Below are 23,896 nucleotides of genomic sequence, written 5' to 3' on the forward strand. Positions count from 1 at the left end.
TTGCTGGGTGATCGCTGTTCCTGGCACCGAAACATGGAGGAGTCTAAAACAATGACATTGGGCTCCGTGCCTTGGTTGTTGCTGTCAGCACTGACTTGCTGAGTCCAAAATCTCTTACTTGGCCTCTTTAAATAATCTATGTTCTTTGGACTGTGCCTTGCTTACAGCATGCAGCGATAACAGGAGGTGTATCTAATCATGACTTAGTGCTTCAGAGCATCTCGTGTGAGTGGCTGGTGTCAGTGTCACCATTTACAAGGAGGGAGAAATAAGCCCAGAGCAGATAGAGAACATGGTTAAAGCTTGGGTATTACAGTTGTTAGGTTGGATCTTGTAGGTGGCACTTTGGGATTGGTTGGGTAGCATTGGATATTGGAGGTGTCAGGCTGGGTAGAGTATGTCGCACTTGAAGTAGCGTAGGCGGCACTTGAAGTGGTGTTAGGTTGGGTGTTGTAGGTGGCACTTTGGGAACCAGAGGTGCTAGGCTGTGTATTGTAGGTGGCATTTTGGGTACTGTAGTTGTTAGGTTGGGTATCATAAGTGACACTTTGGGCGGTGTAGGTATCAGGCCTGGTTGTGAAGGAGCACTTTGGGAACCATAGGTGTTAGGTTAGGTAGCATGAGTGGCACTTTTGACTCAGGGTTAGCACAGCTTTATTAGACTGGTCCCATCAGAGGTGCTTGGAAGTTGGACAACTCATGCTCAGCATTAAAGGCTGACATGGGAGATGGCATAATCCAGATGTGTGGACTGTCAGGTGCATGGCTATGTTTTGTGGTCATGGTGTGAGGGGGTTCCTAGGAGGAGGAGGACAAAGAAGATGTAGGAGGCAGCCATTGAAGTCTGTGTGTGGAAAGGAGGTTTATTGCATCTCATAGGGTGAAGGCTGTTATTTGGGAAGGATTTGGGTAGCTGTGTGCATGTGGGTGCCAGTTGGGAAAAGCCAGGGAAGCAAAGGCCTGGAGGAGAGACCAGGAAGAGTCTGCCCATGCTCCACATACCAGTGGAGAAGCAGAAAGTGATTATGAAGGACAGATATAAGGATGGAACATGACCGTGGTGTGGGGCTAAGCATGTCACAAGGCCAAGATGTGTGGGGAGGAAGCAGGTTGGCTTGGTGGTGGTTAGGAAAGGTGGCTAACAGCAGACGCATGAAGAGATTGGTGGTGATGGGTGCTCTTCTTTGCAGGGGACAGGTCGGGCACCCTGGGATGGTCCACGACAAGAGCTGCAATTCCAGATGGGACACAACATTCAGAATGGTCTCCGGACAGGTATAAGAACCCCCTCCCTCCTCCTAGGCCCTTCCCTCCAGAGCAGAGGGAAGGGGTTAGGGGGATGGGAGGGGTTGCTCCTCCCCTAAGCCCCTCCTTGCCCTCACTAAGCCCTCTGGGGAGGGAGTGAGTTAGGGGGGAGGCTTCCCTGTCCGGGCAGGGGGGATGAAGGAGGGGAGTGCTGTACTGCTTCCTTTCTATAAGTAGAGATGTCTCATCTGGAGGGCAGAGTGTCCGGGTCCCTGCTCATCCCCCCCCACACCCCTTTTCCCACCCCTCCATCCCCTCTCCCCTCCAACATGCTCTCCCTCCCTCTATCCCCTCCTATTCCTATGTTCCCTGTCTCTATTCACAACCCACCAGTCTAATAAAGCTGTGCTAACCCTGAGTCAAAAGTGCCACCTATGCTACCTAACCTACACCTATGGTTCCCAAAGTGCCACCTACACTGCCAAGCACTAGCTGAAGTGCCGCCTATACTACCCAGCCTGACACCTACGATACCCAGTGTACCATTTACAGTATCCAACCTAACAACTATAGTACACAAAGTGCAACACAAGTTGTCTAACCTCCAAGCACCTCTGATGGAACCAGTCTAACAAAGCTGTGCTAACCCTGAGTCAAAAGTGCCACCCATGCTACCTAACCTAACACCTGTGGTTCCCAAAGTGCCTCCTACGGGATCCAACGTAACACCTGTAATACCCAAAGTGACACTGACAGTACCCAACCTAACACCTTTGTTATACAATCTAACACCTATGCTTCCCAACCTGATACCTACGCTAGGCAAATTGCCACATGCAACTACCCAGCCTGCCACCTAAACTCAACCTGCCACTGCCTGCACCCCTTAACAACTTCCTGTATCCCTGCCAATAGGACAACCTGCAAATACCCTACGCTGTGTCCCCAGAGTGTGTCCTTACCTGCATGGGGCCTCTCCTTGAGCCTGCGTTCCAATGATGTCCTGTCTGTCTCTTCACCGTCTGCTGCTCATCCCTAAACACCCACCGTGACCATCACCAGGCAGCGCCCTCCTGCATGGGCCAATGCGCATCTCCTCAGCACCCTCTCATGTATGCTCACTGCTCAGAGCTTGGCCATTCTGCACCTCCATGGGCTGGCATTGCTAAAGAAAACCCACTCCCTTCTATTGCTGGCCACCCATCCTCCTCCTCTTCATCCTCCTCTCCTCTTCTTCTTCTTCCTCCTCACTACACCTTGCTGCAAAAGCAACAGGGCATCTACCATACAGGATGATGCTGGCACTGGTGATGCCCAGCTTGTTCCTGGCCATACACATGTAGTTGCCATAGTCCTCTGAGGTGCTGCAGAAGGTCAGCATGGACAGGCAGCCCTTGCTCTCGATGTGCACACCCTCCAGCCCATTGGTAACCTACAGGGTTCAAAGACACAAGATGATGCTTAGAGTGCAACGTGCTGTGCCCCTTGCCCTTCCCACCAGCCAAGACCCCTCCATGTCTCCCTTGTAGAGCTTAACAATATACAATAGAAAATGTATAATATTTATTAAACACATTATAATACTACTCCTACTAGTAATAATGATAAGGGAAGTAACAAGGGGACAGAATATAAAGCTAAAAGGGGAAGGTTAAAAACCAATAAACACAAGTGATGCACAATGCAATTGCTCAGCAGCCACCAACTGATACCTAGCCCAAACCAAGCAGCAATCGGTCCATTCCAGGTAACTCCCACAGTGCCTATCCTGGGCATGACGTGCTGTGGGATGGAATGCTCCTTTGGCACCTTTGGGTCAGGTGTCCCGGCTCTGCTCCCTCCCAGCTTCCCTTGTCCATCCTCACTGGCACAGCACAAGAGTCTGACAAGTCCTTTCATCAGGCTAAGTACCACTTAGCAACAGGTAAAACCTCACTGCTGATGGTATCAGCATCATTCTCAGACTAAACCCAAAGCACAGCACTGCACCAGCTCCTGGGAAGCAAATGAGCTCTATCCCAGCCTAAACCAGGACATCCTGCACCTGCTTTCCCAACCACCTCCCTCCCTGGCAGAGTGGGACAAGGCACAGTGGGGACACAGAATGGTCTCTGCAGGCAGATGCAGCCTGCAAAGCAGTAAATAGCCCAACACCTTGACACATAGATACAGAAGCACACAGACTGTTACAGCAAGAAGCCTGGTTAAGTAAGTGCTTCATGAGGGGATGCATGGAAAGTATGCACTGCTGGATATGTATTTAATGTTGAGAGTGGTGCCAGTTGACTCCAATGAGCTCTGACAGCACTTCCTCGCTGGGACCAGGAGATGACGTTATCCCCTATTGCCAGCATCCCTGCACCTCGCCCTGTCAGTAACAGCACCTCAGCAGGTACCAGGAACACCTGAAACCAACAAAGTCATCCCAGAAAAGTCCTCCCACCACTGGGCACTTGTCACTCACTCACAGGCCTGCAAACCAGTGCTCCTCACAAAGCAGTGCTAGACCTAAAGGGCAGCACCCAGAGGGACACCGGGATGTGCACCCCTGCTCTAGAGGGCAGCCTACCTGTCCTAGGTGCGCTGTTCCCTACAGAAGCTGTGGAGCAGGATGAGAATGATGCAGGGCCAGCAAAATCACAGCCATCACACTCTCCCTGGGTACCCCTGTGGGATGACCCCTGCTCCTCACCTCATGCTCCCCGAGAGGCTACGCCAAGCATGGACAACAGGGAATAAAACCTCATACACAGCACAGATGTTATCCTCTTCTAACACTCTCACCAGACAGACGTGCTCCCAGCCCAAAGCAGCACTGCCAGGGGAAGGTGGGTGCCCAGGACAGCTCAAACCAACCCCAAACATTCAGGGTGCTCCTTGCTCAGAGAAGAGCCAAGACTGGCCCGATCCAGGCTGTCCCCTAGGACTGGAGCCCTCTGAGTGCCCTCCAGTACCCCTAGGACAGGGCCACTCTCTGCCAGGCTAAAAAAGGGGTCACACATGGTGGGGGGAATGTGTAAGCTGGAGCTTCCCTGCTCTCTCCCAGCTCACAGCCACCTATTTAATGTTGAGAGTTTCCCATGCCCTAACTCCTAACCCCCACATACAAAGTGAGATGCAAAGACGAGAGCTCTGGACACAGATGTGAGCCTCTTCTCCTCCCAGGCACAGAAATACTTTTGCTCCTGCACAGGAAAATGCCACTACGGCCACAGTGCTCCCAGTCAGCAAACACCCATCCACACAAATACATTCAGCAGCCCTTAGCAAAGGATGCTGACACAGGGGGCACATGCAGCCCCATAGCCTGCCATGACAGCCATTGTTGTCTATGAGGTTACCAGGGCTTGGAGAAGAACACCTAAAGACCTTGAGTACATTTGTATAGATCCTACCAGCCAGGTTGTCGAGGACAGTGGCATCTCAAAGGTGCGCTGGCTTTGCCTTCAGGAGGTTTAATCCCATGGGATGAGTGGGTGGGAGCCAGGCACGTGCAGGGACCCGAGCGCAGGCAGGAGGGATGGATCCAGCACCAAAAACAACTGTGCAGCTAAAACCAACCTGCTGTGCCCTGCAAACACCATGAGGTTGGTGCAGCCAAAGCACTCACAGATCTGCCCTGACGAGCACATCCTGCCAGAGCTGCTGTGCCTTGTGATGGGGACTGGTTGGGATCAGGGCTGGGTGCCCAGTCCCAATGCTCTCCTGGTTCCCAAAGGGCCACACTAGCCCTGCTGGTATCCCACAGCCCATCAGCATCATTATGGATGCTGTTCCTATCATTTCCCTACTGACAGCATCCCTAAACCAGTGGTTGCAGATAGCTAAGTCATCCCTGTGACATTCCCAAATCCAACCAGTCCACACACTTCCTCTGGGCACAAGCTCCACATTTGCTCCACAGCCACCCCATCTGGGGACAAAAGCATCTGGAGAGCTTGGACCTCACGTGCTTCTTCCTGACACCTCGGTGTGTGTTTAGGGACAGCCACCACCTCAGCAGGGAGCACAGGTCCAGACCATGCAAATGGCAATCCCTTTTCCCTGCTAAACCGTGGGGGAAGATCCAGCACGTCAGGAATCACTGCGTGAGCACTGACTTCAAGTGATGCTGGTGCACACAAACACACAGGAGCTGTGTCATCTCCTGGCTGCTCCTTACCACTGATTCCAACCAGAGCCACTCACTGCAGCCCTGGACTGTTTTTAGCCACCAGATCATTCCTGATGGATGCCTCAGAGCCTGTCTGAGCACTGCAGCTGACACATGCAACCCATGTCCCTCCTCCACATCCTTGCCTCTTAATCCATTAATTAATCATCTCACCTTTGGTAGGGTGAGATGACATGTGGCTACCTACAGGCTATACAGAATAGCAGATGACAGGCACTTGCCCACCTCTGCTCCAGGGACAGGCCCTGCCCACAGAAGGGGACATCCCATCTTGAGCACTCAGTGGAAAGGTTACAGCCTCCACAGACACCATCCCACCTACAGCAAGCCATGCTCCTGCCCCGGCTCCTCACTTCCCACCCTGTCCTGGACACTTCCTACTCTGGGGAGCCACAGCATTCACACCTCTTCTTCGCCTCCCTGGCTGCAGCAGCAGCCCCTGGCATCCAATGGGTCACACTGTGACCACTGGGAAACGGAACCACAGCATCAGCAGGGATCAGAGCCCTGCCACAGCTCTCACTACCTCCCTCCATCTGCCCATAGCCCCAGTTGCCTCTTCCTGAGCCTTTTCTGCTCCCTAAGACAAGAAGCACTCTCTGCCCGTGCTGTAAATAACACCCAGTGAGCAGGGAAGCTCCCTTCTTCCCTGTGCCCACTCTGCCCCACTCTGATGCTCTCTCTGACCCCACTTTGCTTCCTAATAGAGGAGAAAAGGGAGGAAAATGCCACGGCACCAGCGTGACTCCACAATCCAAGCCCAGCCCAGGGATGGCAAACTGCCCTCAGGGCTGCAGGCACTTGGTTTCACAGAGCACCACAATCAAAGGGATGCTTTAGATTAAAGGATTCATTCAATGGTCTGATTCATTCATTCCAGACAGGGCCTGTTCTGAGGGCCTCTGTCAGCTCTTAACCTACCCTGGTTGGAGGGGTTTGTTGTGCATATAAGCGAGGATGTGTTCTCATCGCATATTCACCCTGGTTCTGTTCACAACATCCATTAGCACTGAACACTGCTGATCCACATTACTATTAAGCTAATGAGCAGCAGAAGCTGCAGCTCTGAAGGCAACAGGGGTCACAGGCAAGTTTCCAGCCTGCAGGGAAGCAGAGGACCTCATCCCTGTGATGTCAACAAGATGCCTCGCAGAGCTAAGAATGGAGCTGGGACATTGGGCACAGAGGCTATGGGAAGGAGAGCTTGCCTGCAGGATGCTGAGGCATGAGGAGAAGCTGGGATGTTGCTCCTAAGAGCCAGGAGTGTGAGCAGTGCCCATGCCTCATCTTCATGGGCAGCGCAGAGCAGCTCTGCTTGCACTCATGGGCCTTGGGCCACCACAGCACCCTTGGGTGCACGCAGGGCAGCACAGCACAGCCAGGATGCTCTGGCTCGTACAGACACTAAGGGTCTGCTGCTCTCAGCTGCACTAAAGCCCCTGGTGCTTTCTGCTCCTCCAAGGAGGCCTTCAGAATGACCCACGTGAGATGTGGGCACACACCATGACCAAAGAGATGGCTTCCAGGATCAGCACACTGGCTGGACATGGTGGAGGTTCAGCTACTGGGAGGCAAAGGCCATCTCTAACTGCTGTCACTAAGATTCAGGGGGGCCTAACACATCCCACCTCTCTCCTGCAAGCTTTGATCTGTTTCCCACTCCCCTCTCAAGCTCTGCAGACAGATTCCTCCTGTGACTGAAACGTAAGGACCACTTTGTCGGCAGGAAGGAGGGACAATGACAAAGAGGCACAGGAGCACCATCAGTGCCGAGCCTTGTACTGGAGAAACCCAACACCTTGCCCTCACTTCTGCCAAGCACCCCACAGCCCATGCACACAATGTGGCACCAGCCCTGGGGAAGAAGCTCAGCAGAGCCATGGGAGAAGATCCCCCCGCACTGCTCAAACAGAGGGTGGGGAGAAGATGAAGAGGCACTGAATGTCCACCTAACAGGCTTGCACTGACACAAGATCACAGCTCCTGCTTCTATCCCTTCTGCTCCTCTAGGGCAGCAGAGAAACATCACCGCTCACTTCAAGTGAAGCAGCAAGCTCAGCCATGGCATCTGCTAAGAGTACCCCACGCCCAGTGCTCATCTCTAACTGGAGACTGCTCTAACCATGGGTTGCTCTGCACCTCACCACCATCCCAATCAAAGCTGCTCCAGTTCAAGGGGACTGCAATGCGTTCACAAATGGGGTTTGGCGAGTGAGGGGTGATTTGAGGCTCCCTTAATGCAAAAGAGTTGATTTGGGGTTGCATGGACCTGGCAGGTCAGGCAGTGGCACCGCTCTCACATTTACTCTCTTGAACACGGTGTTATTTCCACGTCCAATTAATTCCATCTCATTAGGCCATCTTTGCCTGGTTTACTCTCATTACACCGGTCCAGATGCTACGTTATTCCCTCCCATCCCAATTCCGACACACACACACATGAAACCAATCCCAACAAAAGAGCTGCCCAGCCAGAAAATCATTTCACTTTATTCATCCTTTTATTAGTTTTCACCCCGTATGCTCACAATTGACAGATTCCCATTTTGCCAGTAGGAGGCAGAAGAAAGGAGGGGGGAAATAATGTAGCATCTTTTCCCCCCTTTCTGTAGCATGGCACTGATGTGTCACACATCAGGGTCTCTTGACAAAAGCCGCCTCTTTCTGCAGGGAAAAGCTGCTGGGAAGGAAGTTTTCCTCCGAGGTCTAATCCCAGATTTCTTCAGGTTTCCCGCAGTTCTTCCTGCACTAGAGCACGAGAGAGAGCACGTCCTCTGGGCTATCCCAGCACACCGGTATGCCTCCAGCGCTCACCCAGCCTTGCACATCTATGGCACAGTAATGGAAATCACCATTAACAGGAGGAAATCACTTGCAGTGACTGCAAAAGGAAATGTCCCATAAGGTGGGAGGAGCCCACAACTAAAGCCAAAATGCAGCATTAGACCTAGGGGAGGATGTAACTGTGCTAGAACACTATGGGCAAATCACATGGAGACTCCACTGAAGGCACAGAACCTCAAGGGACAGTGATTGCGCGCCATTAGGGCCTGGACACAGGGCAAGGAGAAAGGAGGTACCTTAAGCCATCACCTCAAGGGGGCATCCCAGTTTAAACATCACACGCCTAGGGCTCAGCACCAGGATGCGTGGCCAGTTTTGGGCTCCCTGTGCTTGTTTTCTCCCTGGGCTTCAACTGATTCATGTGAACAACAGGGATGATAACAGCCCTCTAACAGTGGCAATCTCTGCAATATCAGCTCTGCTCAAGCAGGTGAGCTGGCTCAGCTCACAGACGTGACCCTGCCAGCATTTCCTGAGCCTGAGTTCTGTTCTTATGGCCTCAACACTGAATCACCAGCTCCATTCTACTCTGTGACAGTCAGGGAATCAGGGCAGTGCTCATCCAGCAACCCCCCCACCCCCCTGCCTTGAGCATCAGCTACTGAACGGTGCAGCACTGGGAGAGGGAGGAGAGGACCGGGGCTGGCGCTGGCTCTGCCTCCCCTTCAGGACAGAAACCTGGTGCTGGGCATCACCTACACATGGCTTGCACTGGAACAGCTCCACCAACATTCACCGCACATTCATACGCAGCCCAACCCCAAAAAGCTCTGATCTCTGATGCAAGCTTGAGGTGTATGCAGAATAACCCAGCTCTAGCACTGACTTTGAGAGCATGAAGGTGAAAAGTGTATTTCACAAACCCAGACTGCATTAGTTAATTGCTGAAGCCCCTGCTAAACTAAATGGGCTCATTGCCATGCAACCAAGCAGTTAGCTGGAACAGCTACGAAACGCTGCTCGTCTGTCCCACATCAGCTCCTCACCAGCGAATTCTTCCATCCCCTTTTTCCTTCCCATATCAATGCCTTCCATCATAACAAGGGCTCCTGCCCACTGCCCAAACTCGATTGTCACTCTTTACTTCAATGACCTCAGTTGCCATGTGAGCATGAGCATCTCCCCCCAGGACCACAGTCCCATCACACTCTGCCAGCAGCTCTCATTGACACTTTGCTCTTGCATTATTACCTTTAAAGCTTCAGTCCCATCTCAAGGGAAACACTCTGGGAACTACCATGCCCCAGAGGACACATTCATGTGCTCCCTCAACGTGCTTCAGGGTTACAGGCAACTCAACCCCAGCTGACTCTCCCTCTCCACACCACCCCACCACAGCATCCATTCATTTCCATCACCTTCCACTTGGTTATTCCCTTTAACCTTTGCAAAGCTGATCACGGCATTTGAATATTGCTGTGAAACTTCAAGTTCTGGGAAGAATTTCAAGGGGTTTTAAGTTATTTTCTCAAACAGTGGGGGAAGAACAAGAAAGTGGTCATTTCCTTCCACGGGGCATCCATTCATTTCTCTGCTCTAAACCACATTGTTTTTCATCTCACAGCTTGACTACTCCACAAGAAAGGTATATTCCTTCCTATTACATTCTATTTCTCACCCATGGTGTGGCTCCAACCCTGACATCCAGAAACCATTCCTCAGCTGGTTTGCACAATCCCTAACAGGAGCTATTATCAGCACATGAGCACTTGCTCCATCCATTTGCAACCTCCCAGCTCAGCCTCAAACTGCCCAGGACAGAGCGCATCTCTGACCAACACAACCCTTACAGCCTACACTGGCCACTCCTCTGCACTTCCAGGTTAGAGAGAAATCACTGCAACCAGAGCAGGCATTTCTGGACATCACTTGCAAACCCCAGTGCAGAGCTTAACCAGGACCAACAGATGAACTGCCAGCAAAGGGAAGGTGGACAGAGAGGTGCCACACTTCAAATCAGGGGGTTACCAGTTCCTGCAATGGTTAGAAATACTTTTCCCAGGCTGACACAGAAACCCCTCCTTTAACCAAGGAGAGCAATGAAACCTCTCTCAGAACAGGCTTGAAGAACTCAAAGTCATTTCAAAGTCACCAGGCACCCACCGCACTTGCTTCAGCTCATGCAACTACAGGACTACTTCTTGTTCTCCTTTCACCACACGCATCCAAGTCCCAGTAAATATCAGCAAAGCCCTTTACATCTCCCATCACATTCCCAATATGCTGAGATCTTTCTCCAGAAGCCTTTCCAGTGAATAAAGTGGTCCCAAACAAATACTGCTTGTTATTTAGACAGAGCCATCCTCGCCTGGAATCTCTTCCAAACACACTTCAGCAGCAGCATAAGGAACAGCATCTTTTCCTGACATATTTGAGTCTGATACAAACATGGGTATTTTCTACAGAGAAGCGTGACTCAGGTCTCTCATCAATATGTACATACAAAGCTAAACCACAATTTCTCAGTTGCTTCTGGGTAATACATGGTGGTAACTTGGAACTAAAGCAATTTTACAGTTTTGTATGATGCGTAAAAGCATAGAGGTGTCACTTACTGTCAGATGATCCCGTTTCTGGTACGTCGGGAGAGGGTGGAAGGCATCCCAGCAGTCTTTCCTGGATTTCCTCTAGTCTTGCTCTGGATGATCACATACAGACAGGAGCAGCAGCAAGGCTGAGGGAACACAAACAAGAAATGACAACATTAGCCCAGCAAAAGCACTGCTGGAGTGGCCTAAACCTGTTTGCTGGTACAATCCAGCGTCATCACAGGGAGGGAAACTGAGGCACCAACCACTGAAATCATTCCAGAAGTGCTCTAAGGGGAAAGATGGGAACTTGGAAAAGACCCAGAGCAGGGATTTACAAGGACACACCTGAGTGTGCCTCTGCTCTACAGACCCAAGAGCAGCAGCACTGTCCCTGCTGAGGCATGAGTGCCACATTCAACAAACCAGGCTCGCCTCATCCTCTCTGTCCAAAGGGTTTCTCATCCATTCAAGAAGAGGTAAAGGCTCTTTCGGACAGACACGAACCTCTCATGCTCGCATGTTCTGACACCAGCTCTGACCATATTGGGGGGTATTTGCAGCCCCAGCAGGTAAACAAGCAGGTAAACGAACTGGTTCAATAGCATGGCTGAGTTACACACATTCAGGAAACCACCTTGCTCCACAGCAGCCCCAGCAGCAGGGATTATTCACGTGTAGCTCAACTACAGCTACACTCAACAGGATGAGGCTTCTGTGAAACCCCTACTGTGGAGACCAGGAAATAGATTGCCTGACTCATCCAGGAATTCTGTCAGGATCCTCCACACTTCCCCAGCCTAAAACCAATCCCACCTCTCCAGCAATCCACAACATCCACCAGCTTCCAAGTGTCTGGATAAGGACGATGGGACAGATGCAAATAGGAGAAAAAGCCTTTGGAAGGTGCTTCCTTGTTGGTACTAAAGAAGAGGAGAAAACCCCACAAGTTAAATGCCAGTAATGCCCAACACAAGGAAGCACCTACTCTGCCTCCCATTACAAGCGCTGCAGTTTCCAGCAGGCATCTTCCTGATGCTTGCACCAGCAGGGACCTTGCAAGCCCTGGAGATGACCCAGCAGCTCCGTGCCTGTTTCCCCTCTCACAGATAGAGCAAGGGGGCTCAGGGTAGGCTGAGATCAGGTGTGGGTGAGACCTCATCAGCCCTTTGGCCCAGGCACTTGTTTCTACAGCACCTGGGTACCCCATAAATCATCCTCTTTGTTTTGGGCTATCACAGCCTGGGGTAGCAGCTGAGGCGCAAGACTCATGGAAAGGGCTCAGACTCAGTTCCTCTTCAGACTCATTTGGAAACTTTCATCACGTGACACTACCCAAAGTGTCACTTATGATATCCAACCTAACAACTACAGTACCCAAAATGCCACCTACAATACACAGCCTAGCACCTCTGGTTCCCAAAGTGCCACCTACAATACCCAACCTAACACCAATGATATCCAACCTAACACCCCTTCAAGTGCCGCCTACGCTACTTCAAGTGCGACATACTCTACCTAGCCTGACACCTCCAATATCCAATGTACCACCTATGCTACCCAACCAGTCCCAAAGTGCCACCTACAAGATCCAACCTAACAACTGTAATACCCAAGCTTTAACCATGTTCTCTATCTGCTCTGGCATATGAATAGATACAGTGCATGAACCCAGGAAAAGAAGAAAAGGGCTATCTTTGGAGTCAGCTATTAGGGACCGTTATTTCATCCCTTTGCAGTAGTTATGCGTATTGCATTTAGTGTTCCTCTGCATGCCTGCTTCTCCAAGAAACACTTCCACTTCCTTCTTTTGAGTTTCCTCCTCTGCTGAAAGCATCACTTAGGAGCACAAGCGCAACAGCAGCATTGATTTGTGATGTACCTACTGTGGCTGGCCACCCCCTCAGCTGGCAGCAGGGCAATCACCGCCAAGCAGTTCTATGGCTCCAAGACTGAATCTCAAAGTCCTGGAGTCAATATCATCATGTTTTGCATGACTGGCAAAGAACAGGAGACTCTGGAACAGCCCCAGCTTGAGCACCCATTTCTAGCAACAAAGAGTAACTTTTGGGATGGGAGTATCTCACTGGGTGGAGTATCTGCTAGTTGAGCAAATCCAGCTTGAAAATTGCTTCCTCAGTGCTCAACACTGCTATGCTTGGATTCAGCATGTGGGATGCTGAACCAGTGTCATTCCTTCTATGAGCTGAGCAACAAATAGTTTCGTACATGAGTACTATGTGTGCAGTCAGTGTTATCAAAGGCACATTTTAAGCAAAATACATACATGCGCTCTTGAAACTACAGAGACAGTGCTCTTGAAACTACAGAGACAGTGTCCAACGTGAATCCAACAGCACTAGCCAGTGTAGCAGAAGCTCTGATAGTGCACATCATTGAGCTCAGAGATTATTTGCACCACTTCCATCCATGGTAAAAGTCAAACCTGATGTAGGAACTTGCTAGTACATGTGGTTTAACCTACCTGTCTGGACATAGTAAAAGTCCGTGGTTGTTTCTGTATCATGCTCCCTGACCCTGTAGACTTGCATTTCTCCTAGCCCACACCGTATTACATATCTACAATGACATGCCTTGAATGGTGCTTACTGTACATTGTCTTACTGTGAACAATAGGCTTATGCCATGCCAGCTCTGGCTGCAGTAAAAAAAACAGTCTCCAAGCAATGCTTTTCCTCCCAGCCCTTTTTGAATATCCAAATTCATCTGCAACACTCCACTCCTTCAAAGCAATAAAGGTGCATACTCACCTCTGCCCAGCCTTCCTTAAGAAATGGTGTCTAAAGGTACATTGGTGCTGCAGTTCCCTGTATGCAGGTGCTGCTGCCATAAAGATACTTGGCCTTGGAAGTGCCTGACCTCCTGGTCCTCACCTGATCTGTGCGGCCATGGAAGGCGAAAGGCAGGCAAGAAGGCATGGCCCTTCCGATTGCACAGTCTGATACCTGCATCGGGGTCTGCAAAAGCCAGTGGAAGCAAGCAGGTGGGAGTGAGGGCTGCGTATAATGTTGGAGAAGCGTTACACCAGTCTGTACCCCCAGTGCTTGTCTACATGTAGTTATGTTTCTGGAGAAGAGAAGCCTCCTACATGACATGAAGCAAGCCTTATAAGCTCCTAGTTAAGCTGACTGCAGCTGAGAGCAGCATCACTCCATGGAGTGATGGGACACCTTCCACTAGAGCAGGTTGAAATATCCTCACTTACTTACAGACATAAAAAAGTCCATCTGCGTACTGCCCACATATAGAGCACTCTCAGGTGCCAAAGAAACCATCTCCCTAAGTGCAAATGTCCAGACCCTGCTCCTAAGCCTGATGTGTTAGGACAAAAAACAGGAGCTGGGCATCACCTACACACCTCCAGAACAGTGCCACCAACATGGATATCCTCCTTTACTTACCCACCTAAAACTCCATTTCTTTATGTAAAGCCTCCTTGCACAGCACTTTCCGGTGACCCAGAAACCAGCTCCATATGTACAAAATTCCAGACCCTGATCCTGGCCATACAGGAACATACAAAGGCCACCTACTATAACCTGGGCCATACAGACTGTTCTTTCACCCGCTGGCTCCTGCCATGGAATCTTAGGTGGAAAAGCATTAGCAGATATCCATGTTGGTGGCACTGCTCCGGAGCTCACCATGCATAGGTGATGCCCAGCAAGACCTTTATGTCTTTGCACATTACTTGTAGGACATTTGCAACACTTCATTTACAAGTACTGACACAGCAAGATTAACATGGACCTTTCTGCAGCAAAGGTACTCCCTCCCTTTCCCCCAAGGCCCATAGGCTGCCATTGAATACAACTAGCAGCACATACTTCAGATTCCATATTTAGCTTAATACATAAGTAGACTGGAAAAAAAGGAAAAGAAAATGTAGGTGGATTTACTTATTTTTGTTATATCTGCTTTATGGTGCACAATTCTCATGCTCTGAAGACGTGCAAAGTAAGATAGAGCATAGGTATATTGAAGGACAAAAGAGAACACAAAAACTACCTTGAAAACTTCCAGATGGTGTTCAACCTGAAGTATTTTCTCTTTGAAAGTCATAGTTGCTTCTTTGTTCTACTATATGAGTTCTCCGAAGGGCAAACAGCACTCTGCTGTGGCTGTCCAGTATGGAGCACCTCTGATGGTCAAAAAGGGAGCCATGAGGCCCATTCCTTCAGCCCTGTATTGTGGGAAAAGTGGAAACAACAAGGATTTGGTGAGAGGAGCAGGAATGTGATGCATCAGAGACAGGACCACCTGGAAGGCAAGGAGATGTGTAAATTCCTGCAGGTACCGGTGTCTTGGGAAGTTGCACAGGCTAATTTAAGCTGTGCTGGTGCTGAAGTCCATTCCCAGTCAAGCCAATAGTGCTCATGGTAACTTGCTGTAGTGTTTATTTCAGAAATGCTCTTCTTCAAGGACTGGAAAACTTGATTTCAGGAGGATATCACTGTAACTGGTGCAGGGGCAGCCATGCATGGGGTGATCTGCAAGGAAGCTCAAATTAAGTAGTAACCTCACGGTGAGTGTGCATCAGTAGCCGACAGCTTCTCTTCAATAAGACTTTTCAGCTTTGGACTTAAAAACCATAATCCAAATATATGCAGTCATCCCACTTTTGGGACCCTACACACCATCTCTGATGCTGGCTAACAGCAATGTGCTTAGCAGGAAACACAAGGCTGTGCAAGTCTCCCTGGGGCCCCGGCTGTATGGGAAAAGCCTCTGCAGGTCCACATGTCAGCTCTGCATGGCTCATGGTTGCACTAGCTGTTACTTTGTCTGTGAACAGATCAAGCTCACGATTGAAGCTCGCATCAGCTTCAAATCCCTGCCTGAGCGTCCAGTAAACCAGAGGTGTTTCCTCTCCCTGGGTGTTTAGGCTGAGGCCATAGGTCTAGGCAGGCAGGCAGCAGGGTTAATGCAGTCCCTCTCCTAACTGTAATGGCTATAAATCTCAGCCAACACCTTAGCCGCGTGAAGGTGGTCCATGCCATCACAAGCATGTGGGAGGTAGAATTTCAGGTACACTGATACATTAGCTAAAAAGGGTGAGTCATTAGTGTTTGAATTAAACAAAAATGCTGGAGTGTTTTCCTTTGTGTTGGGATAGAAGCAGAAAGCTCATTTATGAGCTGTTTTCCTTCCCTTACCTATTTTCCCCATGATGTTTAAAATCCAAGTTCTTTTAAAAGAAGTTTTGCATAAAAACAGACTGAGAACATTGGGGCTGTTTAGTCTGGAGAAGAGAAGCTGCATGGAGACCTCAGAGCAGCTTCCAGAGTCTGAAGGGGGCTACAAGGATGCTGGGGAGGGACTCTTCATCAGGGACTGCAGCAATAGGACAAGTGGTGATGGGGTCAAACTGAAACAGGAGAAGTTCAGGTTGGAGATAAGGCAGAAGCTCTTCCCTGTGAGGGTGCTGAGGCACTGGCACAGGGTGCCCAGAGAAGCTGTGGCTGCTCCATCCCTGGCAGTGTTCAAGGCCAGGTTGGACACAGGGGCTTGGGCGACATGGTTCAGTGTGAGGTGTCCCTGCCCATGGCATGGGGGTTGGAACTGGTTGATCTTGAGGTCCTTTCCAACCCAAACCATTCTATGATTCTATAAATGGACTGTATGTATGAGGAGAAGGGGTAGGATTGTATTTTGAACTATGTAACATATTGCTCATCTGATATCAAGGTGATGATGGGATACAATGTACCTGGCTAAAATGGTTTTAATAACTTGATTTGAGACTTCTTCTATTTTCTAGTTCAGGTGGCTGTCCTAGTTACATGAGCCACATATTGATGATACCAGCTTCAAGTACATTGTCAATGTATTTGTCAATGTATTTGAACCCATTTTATTACCTGGACTTAAAACCAGTTTAAGTCCTTAGTAGAACTGCTTGCACCAAAACTTTTCCATAGAGCTAAGAAACTATCCAATTTCTTTTTCCAGGTCAAAACCTTGATGAATGATGTGCAATATAGAAAAAAAGTTTTGAAGAAACATATGTGTTTCCTTCCTTCTATTAAAAACTCCTGGCTAGGTCTCTTAAGCAGCTCTTATGTGTATTTGTACACACTAGATAACATTGGCAGGTACTTTTGGTGTCATGCATTTGTGTGACTGGCTCCTCTTCTTTAAACTAAGGATGCTTTACATCTTTAGCTATTGATAACTTCATCCATCATAGCTGGCAATGTAAGAGTAGGTAAAACACTGACATCTAGTGCCTAAAACAAAGCATCCAAAAGCGCTCTGCGATTCTTGGGCCTCTAGGCTGGATGTTGCCTGTTCACTAATATTATGGACTGGAGTATGTTACAGATATTAATATTATGGTTTATCTCTGGATCAATGCAAGGAAGCTGTTGGTTACAATATGCAGCTGGTGAGACAGGGTGGGAGATGAAGTTCTCTGTCTAGTAAGAGCTGGTTGCACTGGGATGCCAGAGTAGGGGTGGTCAAACACCAGGAAAAACAGATCTATGCACTGTCTCTTATTGTTTTGAATACATGAGGATTTTAATAGGAATATGTTAATATGTAGTAATATACCACATTTAAACACAGAATATAAAAAGGGGGGAAGGTTTTTTTTTCCATGATTGTATGATCCTTACTGATTCTTACTGATGCAGATGGAAGGGAGTTGCAGGGTCAGGTTGTTCCTTGGTAAAGCTGTTAACCAAGAAATGGCTATAGTCCATAAAGTGGCCATTGAGGGCCAGGTCTGAAAGCTGGAATCCTAACCCTGAGGGGATGGCTGTCTTGTCAAGTGAATCATTACAATGCCTTCCTTTCCTGATTCGTATGATGCTTTTTATTACCAGGCATCATGAGGTCCTCAAATGGTTTTTAAATCAGGGCTGCCTACTGTTTTTTAACTAGCATTTTAATATTGTTATTATTTAATGGGCATTTCAAGACCATTGTGGAAATGGCAGAAGTAATCTCTGGTTTGCTTTGGTACCACTTCATGCTTTTACTCCCTTTTCCCTTGTCTTTATGCTTAATGTTGTAGCTCTTTGTAGTCTGCAAGATGAATGGTGCAGACATGCACAGCTCAGTCCGCCAAGGAAGCACAGAAATGAAGAGGGGTTTGGAAGGCTTTTTCTTGTAGGTCAGACTCCAGTGGCTAAACCTCATAAAAGCACAAGTTCTTCTGCCCCTGCAAACCTCCACATCATAACAGAGCATTTGAAATCCACATTAAGTTGTATTGACCTCAATGTCTTTAAACACAAAGAACCCAAACAGACAAAAACTGTTCCATGTGCTGAAGACAGCAAGGCAAACATGAACTCACGTGTTATTTCTACAGGCAACTCTGGTGTTTCCAGGTACAATAATGAATGAAGACAAATGGCTTTGGTGGAGATGCTTGCCTAAAAGAGGTTTATTGGGCTTCTCAGAGGCCCTTACCTTGCCCGTGATGTATGGTGCTGATAAGCTGACAGAAGGAGAAGAGCAAGCCTGGAGTATGTGCTGGGAGCCACACTGAATTGGCTATATATACACACACACACATATATATATATATACACACATATACCAATAGTTGTCTATAGTTATTGCTCCATAGGAGGTAGCTAAGTCTTTTTAAATCAGCTAGGAAACCAGCTCAACAGCCTGGAATAATTATAGGGCATTTCTTGCTCATTTTCTGTATAATCCATTAAGTATATCCTCGATTTATCTTCCTATTTCTGCTACGTCATTTGCATTTTCTAGTCTAAAGAAGTACATTTAAGGAATTAGGCAGCAGGTAGGCTGATGAGATTTGGTATCTGGAATCTAAGCTCAGGAGCAAGGATTTCTTTCACTCTGCCATGAATAACCCATTTTGTATTTATTTTGCATCTCTTGTTGTTTAAATGAAATAGCAAACATGTTCTATATACTTTTGCTCTGGGTACCAAAATATAGGAATGACAGAAACCTTCTGTGTCAGCCAGCCTTTCAGGATACCTGAAGTCATATCTGAGTTATTGAAGCTTAACAGCTTGGGGTAGAAGTAGTTACTTCCATACGGGAAGCACTTACTTCCCATAACATCTTTCCCCATCAAGAATTTTGTTGTAACCCTTGATTCAGAGTTATTCCACTGGCATTATAAACTGCAGTGTAATGCCTTATAATCTCACCTTATAATGGAGAAACCTTTATGTTATGACTTAGATAATACATTCATAACATACACCAAGTGAATGAAAGTAGATTGCTAATATGTGGAGGTGGCATTTCAGCTGGGAATCTGTTGGGGTTTTATACACTACATCTGAGAACATGAAATAAATGAGCCAGATTTTTGTCATGGCAAAAAAAAAGGAGTCAAACTCAATTATCTCCAATGGTGTTTCACCTGTTTTCCATCAATAAGAAATGGTGTCAGCAAATCTCAGATTTGCTTTTGGCTTCACTGTTGGTTCTTCAGTCAGTTTTCATTTGACATAGCTGCTGTTGGTTTTCCTTATGCCATTTCTTTAGGCAGGAGATAAAAAGCCCGAAGTTGAATTTCATTCCATTATGAGACTGATAATCCCTAGTTTAAAGTCTGCATTTTCTTTTTCCCTCTCCTCTCCTCTCCTCTCCTCTCCTCTCCTCTCCTCTCCTCTCCTCTCCTCTCCTCTCCTCTCCTCTCCTCTCCTCTCCTCTCCTCTCCTCTCTCCTCTCCTCTCCTCTCCTCTCCTCTCCTCTCCTCTCCTCTCCTCTCCTCTCCTCTCCTCTCCCTCCCCTCCCCTCCCCTCCCCTCTCCTCTCCTCTCCCTCTCTTCTTTCCTTTTCCTTTCCTTTTCTCTCCTCTCCTCCTCTCCCTCCTCTCCTCTCCTCTCCTCTCTCTCCTTCCTCCCCTTTCCTCCTCTCCCCTCCCCTCCCCCCTGCAATCCCTTCTCCTCTCCTCTCCTCTCCTCTCCTCTCCTCTCCTCTCCTCTCCTCTCCTCTCCTCTCCTCTCCTCTCCTCTCCTCTCCTCTCCTCTCCTCTCCTCTCCTCTCCTCTCCTCTCCTCTCCTCTCCTCTCCTCTCCTCTCCTCTCCTCTCCTCTCCTCTCCTCTCCCCTCCCCTCCCCTCCCCTCCCCTCTCCTCTCCTCTCCTCTCTTCTTTCCTTTTCCTTTCCTTTTCTCTCCTCTCCTTTCCTCTCCTCCCCCCTTCCGTCCCCTCCCCTCACCTGAATTCTTCAGACTCAAAGCAGCTTCTTTCTCAGCTACAGCCTGAATTGCTTTTTCTTTACCTTCCCCACCCCTTTCTTTTTTAATAGCAGCAGTCTATTATTAGTCTATTCTTATTATATAGTCTATTATTAGTAGTAGTAGTCTGTTCTTTATAGCAGCAGCAAATAACAAGATTATTTGCTCACCAAAATCATTTCCTAATGCCCATCAGCAGAGACAGGTTTCTGACACATCCAGTGATTCTGATGATAGTATTTCAAGTGACCCTTGTAATTGCTGAGCATCAACTGGCAGTGAAGCTTCAGCATTAAACTGTAACTTCTCTCATTTGGGGTCTTAATTGTGCTTTGAGATGTTTGATGGCTTGGCTGACCTTTTGCTGGGTTAGCTGAAGACTCAGATTGATTTGCCAGGAGAGAACTCACTGAGGAAACCTTGGAGCACAGCACTCCATTGGTTTCCATTAGCGTGCTCTGGTGTCTCTTGATTTAGAAATGCCTCTGAGCTTTTTATGGATCTATACAAATCTGTATAAATCCCTTCATATAGATCTATATAGTCTATATGAATGGAGCTGTAGGAAAAAGAAGACTATGGGAATGCCTATTTTACAAAGAGCAATGAGCATCAAGTCAAAGAGCTACTTCCATTAAATACAGGGATTGGATGCTGTAATACCTTTTTGTACTTCCAAAGCATTGCTAAACTTTCCTTTCCCAGTGGAAATCTCCTAGGGGTGCAGCAAATTTCCCCTGGTAGTGGGAAAGTCCAGCATTGCCATTTTTCCTTTAGGTCCACTTCATCACTGTGTAGAGGATACATACGATGTACATATGATGACTGCAGATACTGCATGTATGGACTCTTACCTGGACCTTATGAATGCTCTCCGTTTCCATGCTGGTCTTATGGCTCTGTGCTGACATTTGTTCTGTTGGTCCCCATGGAGCTCAGCACTGTGTCCTGGGCCATCCAACAAGGGGATGTGGCCCCTTGTTACTGAGTAATTAGTTTGAGAGACATAAGACATCAAAAACCTTGCCTGGCCATGCTTGTGCAGGAGGCAAAGGGCAATATCAAACCATGAGGTAAGCAGCAGGGCAGGCAGATAAATTCAACCTGAGGGATGATATGGGGCAGCATGACTAATGAGGGGCTCTCATTTGAGGGGGCTGCAGTACCTGTGCATCACTGGGGGTAGGGAGACATTCAATCCACTGCGATGTGGCTGTTCAAGCCTCCATTCATGAAGGCAGAAGGGAATTAGGTGCCTGAAAGCAAATCCTCTGAAGGCCTGCAGTAAGGATGCACAGTCTCATCCAAGCCTAGCTGCATCCCCAGGCTGTAGGTAGTGCCCATATTCCCACTGGACTTCCGAACTCTTTCGTTAGTAGGACCCATGGGCTCTGGATCAGACCAAGGGCAGGAAGATAGAGCGAAAAGAAGGGATACCTTCTTTCCAGACCACAAGAGAAGGGAAAACCCTACAGTGCTGGGAATGATATTGGCAGCCAGGGATGTGGCACATTTTGGCAGAGATGATGAAATTACCTATTATTAGCCTTGATGTGCATAATGGTGTTCCTGAATAGTCCCACTCTCAGCAACAGCATCCTTACGCATTTAGAAGTCCTGTCCCTTTGGCTGATACCTTGTCAAATATTTGCCTCCTGCAACAATGTTTTATCTCGTATTTATAACCCCAGAGCTCTCAAAAGACAGACTAAGATGAATACAGCTGATTACCTTACTTTCATCCTTCAGAGCGTTGGGTTAACCCCAGCTATTGAATAATTGCACCTGCAAAATAGGTTTTATTGGAAAGAACAAGAGTGGGAGGACTCTGCAGATGGCAGAGATCAGGATTGGTTGCCTCTGTAAAACTGATTCAGGCCTCTTTGACACTATGTCATTAGCTGATGTTAGTGATTAATTTGTGAAGTATATATTCAGTAATGGACTATTTATCATACATAGTTTAGCCCATCATCTATTTACTTTCCACTGTGAGAGCATCACACAGAGATGGCCCTATGGTGAGTTTTTAGTTACATTTTACACTCTTTGTATCTGGTAAAAGTCCCTGAGGTGCACAGGGAGTTACTTGCTTGAAAAGTGAATCCAGGAATTGCTTATACAGAGGGGAGCTGCAAAACAGAGCTCAGGGGGCACTGCTACCTGCTGGGGATGCAAGCATTTGATTGCCAGCTCAGGTAGGCTGAAAACACACTATTTGGTATTGACAGGATTGATATGCTTGGGCCAAAGTAATGTGCATGAGCTGGTGGGAATGAGACTCAGCAGAGAGCAACCCTTTGTGGCACAGCCAAAGAAGGGTTAAGACCCTGTGGTCAGTGTTGGGGAGAGGTCATATGGGGGGAGAAGGACGGGCAATGCCATGGGGGCCACTTTACCCTTCTTGGACCCAGGGTGAAGGGGCAGGGAGACCATGGAATGTGCTAATTTGGGTCTTTAACCCTCCATCCCAACTGTGTCTGCTTCTGACACCCTGAGCCATACTTCAGGGGCCTGGGACAGGACGCAGCTTGGCTTTCCCAGTCATCCACAATGGTAAATCCTGCTACCCTGTCACCCATCCAGGACACCCGCTCCAGGCCACCCGCTCCAGGCAAACATTTCCTCTACCCAACTGATGCTACCAAGGGAAGTTTTCCATGTTAAGAAGGAAAATTGCTTCTCTCATGTTTGCATGGCGAGGTGAAAGCAAGGAGGATGCGTGTCAGCAGCAGTTGATGGGGTTTGGTTTTGGGGGTGTGTAAACCTGGGGAGAAGGTGGCATTGCTCAGTTTGATGTAGAAGCAGGGTGCTGGACCATGCCAGGCATTGGTGGCTCAGCTCTCCCCTTGGTTTCAGTTCCCCCATGTCATTGATGAGGTGTCAAACCCACCATCCCACCTTCAGCCTGGGGAGCAGATGAGGGATGCAGGTGGAGGAATCCCTGCAGCTCTATATAATGGGGTGCATCCTCCAGCAGTGCTAGAGCTATAGGGGGTATAACGAAAGGGGGGGGGGTTGTCTGGGGTTGCCTATATGCTCCCGTAAATGTTATGTTTTGGCAGCAGAGGATCCGTGAGAGGGCAGTGTTGTACAGCAGGAGCGTTTTAACTGCGGTTTTGCGGTGTCGAGCCGTGATACTTTCAATAGACTCTCTGCTGCAAAAGCAGCTCTCTGTTTTGGGAGCACCCGGGCCTTCCAGCAGCGCTTATAAGAGCAACCGAGGGTGGTGGGTGACTATATCAGGTGAACATGCCCGGTTCAGTGGGCAGATGCCCTCAAGTGTTCACACACTGTGTAGACGAGGCCTCAGTGCCATGGGTTAGTGGTGGCCTTGGCACTGCTGGGAAATGGTTGGACTGGATGAGCTTAAAGGGCTTTCCCAACCTGGTTCATTCTATGATGTTATTCCCCAGCCAGGATGCCCACAAGGCCCCACATATCCCATGCAAACAGATGCAAACTATTGTTCCTGAGCACACAGGGTAGTGAGCTGCCTTAACCTTTACCTGGTGCTGTAGGACAGATGAATCCACATTACAGCAGAGCACCCCCAGATAATTACCTTTCCTTTGTGGAAATAAAGGCATAAATGGCACCTCAAGATGGGAAAACAGGAGTTCCAGGTACTCCGCCTTTCTTTCACAAGGTCAAACAAAGAGATGATGGTTTTTCTTCTGCTAAGAAGCCACCTGCTCATTTTCATTCCTACTCTGTAGGAATCTCATTCAATCCCTACTCTGTATGACAAGAATATTAATTACGAGTGGGAGGGAAAGACAAAGTTTTGAGGGACCAGTTCTGCACCTTGCAGTTGATGGATGTGCACCAAGTGGGGTGGAAAGACAGGTCTTGCCAAGGCAAACAGTATGGTCATCTCTCTGTGCTCACAAAGACTAAGTG

At 48.5% G+C, this 23,896-nt stretch overlaps 1 long non-coding RNA gene across 1 annotated transcript; it reads right to left on the bottom strand.

Moving 5' to 3' along the window:
- Window positions 1-1,613: 1,613 nt before the first annotated feature.
- LOC134175697 (uncharacterized) lies at window positions 1,614-12,235 on the bottom strand. The gene is made up of 3 exons (XR_009969112.1): window positions 12,139-12,235; window positions 1,912-1,974; window positions 1,614-1,677 (listed from the first exon to the last, which is right to left on the bottom strand). It is a non-coding gene; the product is annotated as an uncharacterized LOC134175697 (long non-coding RNA).
- Between the last annotated feature and the right edge of the window lie 11,661 nt (window positions 12,236-23,896).

The sequence above is a fragment of the Pezoporus occidentalis genome, unplaced genomic scaffold, assembly GCF_034315485.1.
Source record: "Pezoporus occidentalis ecotype Australia unplaced genomic scaffold, CSIRO_AGI_Poc_V1 ctg118, whole genome shotgun sequence".
NCBI lineage: Eukaryota > Metazoa > Chordata > Aves > Psittaciformes > Psittacidae > Pezoporus > Pezoporus occidentalis.